Raw genomic sequence first — 2,500 nt, 5'->3', positions numbered from 1 at the left:
GGTCAACCAGCTCCCCTTGGCACTGATGCGGCGAATGCGCGCGATTCTGCTGACAGTGTCCATGTGGGGTCAGTCTGGATGTCTACGGGGGTAGGACCTAGGGTCAGGAGGAAGTTCGTACTTCCACCCGACTTACGTTCGTCCGATGACGAGGACGAGGGAGGTGAACCTGTGTTCTGCGGGTCGCCCCCCGGAGAAATCACTCAAAGGAGCAGCATGCCAAAGCGTTCGGGCAACAAGCCCACAGAGGAAGGTTCTGAGAACGGAGCAGCTACCGGCTGTTCCGAAAATGCCGCCCCGGCTGACGCGAATATGACAGGACACATATCAACCATGACAACGACATTCCAATGTCCAGAATGTACTGCAACCTTTGGTAGCAAGATTGGCCTGAGCCAGCATCGCCGGCATCGGCATTTTGAAGAATACAACGAAGATGTGAATCTGGCCAGACTCAAGCCCAGATGGAAAAAGGAGGAGGAGTACCTGATGGCAACTAAGGAGGTTGAATTAAGATCCCAGAAGGTCCGGGACATCAATGCACAGCTACTAAGAGCGTTTCCGCACCGCACGCTGCACAGCATTAAATCGCACAGAAGGCAGGAAGGTTACAAGAGGCTGGTGGAAGACCTACAGAACAGACTCTACCCAAGAAGCACTCAGGAGGTGCTAGCCGACATTGGGGAGCAAGCTGTTGAGGACGCCTCCCTGGTCATCCCCGAGGTAAATCACCGTGAGGTGATTGAGGCTGAGCTAAGAGGTCTAACAACAAAACCTCCGCCAAGAGCGTACCAAGCATACAAGCTATGGGAGCTTGCAAAGAGATTCCTCGACAGGGAGGATATAACGATAGCTCTTAATGCCTACCTAAGGGAGGTGTTCGCTTCGGACTTGCGTCCGCATGGTCGCCAACCTCTTCCACCTGTTCAAGAAAGTCGCAGGAAGAAAAAGAAGCGGGAATACGCCTTGACACAACAACTCTTCAGACGGAACAGGACACAGTGTGCAAGACAGATTCTGGATGGAGAGGCGGACTCCAAGGTGGAGGATCCCCAAGCTTTTCTAGAAGAATGGAGAGAGATCATGGAGAAAGTGGTGCCTTCATCAGTGTCTCCTGCTATCGAACGCCCGCACAGGGTTATCGATCCTGTGTTCCTTATCACAGAAATGGACATTAAGGCGGCAATGCCCTCATCAAGCTCGGCAGCCGGACCTGATGGCTTTGCGGCGAGGGAACTGCGGAAGGTTCCGCCAGTAATACTCCAGGTTCTACTTAACTTGCTCCTGCTGCTGAAGCGACTTCCACTCTTTCTCACCCAAGCACGAACGATCTTCATTCCCAAAGTTCCTGGTGCTTCAACAGCCTCGCAACACCGCCCAATCTCAATATCTCATGTGCTCCTTAGACTGCTTCATAAGATATATTTCCGAAGGCTGCTTGCTGACCTCGATTTGGACCTGCAGCAGAGGGCATTTTTGCCAGTAGATGGGTGTGCTGAAAACATTCTTCTCCTTGCGACAATCATTGATGAAGCGCGCAAGTCACTGCGACCCTTGTCTCTGGCCTCGCTTGACATTGCGAAGGCTTTCGATAGGGTTGTTTTACCGGCAATCTTGAGAGCCTTACGCAGAAAAGGGATCTCTGAAGACTTTATCTCGTACATTGAAGACTTTTACCAAAATGCGGTAACAGTGCTGACATTCGGAGGCAAATCGCTGGTCGTCCATCCTACAGTGGGGGTAAGGCAGGGTGATCCCCTTTCACCGCTCCTGTTCAACTTAGTCATTGACGAGTTCTTGGCTGAGCTTGACCCCCAGTTGGCCTTTACCAGTGAGGGGATGAAGGTATCGGCCATGGCATTTGCGGACGATATTATCCTGACCACAGCTACCCACTGGGGCCTCAAGCAGCAAATTGATCGTCTGAATTCATTTCTCGGTGCCAGAGGACTTAAGATTAACGCGGCAAAGTCAACGACCCTAGTCATCGAGCCATCGGGTTGGCAGAAGAGGTCCAAGATCCGAACAGACATTGACTTCTTTGTGAATGGGGAACGTCTGGCAACGACGAACTGCACGTCTACATGGCGCTACTTGGGTGTACACTTCGGTGTCAAGGGCCTTGAGAAGGGTCTAGTAAGAAGACAGTTGGCCATTCTTCTCGAGAGAGTGTCTAAGGCGCCCTTGAAACCTCAGCAGCGTCTGGTTGTGCTTAGGTTTTACCTTTTGCCTCGTTTATACCATCGACTAGTGCTCGGCCCAATTTCGGCGAAAACACTGTTGACAATTGATAGAGTGGTCCGTTCTGCGGTAAGGAGATGGCTGGCGCTGCCTCTAGATGCGCCGCTTGGCTTCTTCTACGCTGCAGTAGAAGAGGGTGGGCTTGGAGTGCCATGCTTTAGAACGGTTGTTCCGGCCATGAGATTACGACGGTACCAGACGGTGGCCCAATCTAGCAATCCAGCGTGCGCTTTTGCAGCCACCCGACCGACAATCACTC

At 52.3% G+C, this 2,500-nt stretch overlaps 1 pseudogene; it reads left to right on the top strand.

Moving 5' to 3' along the window:
* Positions 1 to 2,500, top strand: part of LOC142791253 (large subunit ribosomal RNA) — an 8,000-nt pseudogene that overhangs the window by 3,270 nt on the left and 2,230 nt on the right.

This window comes from Rhipicephalus microplus, unplaced genomic scaffold (genome assembly GCF_043290135.1).
Source record: "Rhipicephalus microplus isolate Deutch F79 unplaced genomic scaffold, USDA_Rmic scaffold_156, whole genome shotgun sequence".
In the NCBI taxonomy this organism is placed as follows: Eukaryota; Metazoa; Arthropoda; class Arachnida; order Ixodida; family Ixodidae; genus Rhipicephalus; species Rhipicephalus microplus.
This window is presented reverse-complemented; position numbering and strand designations above follow the sequence as displayed.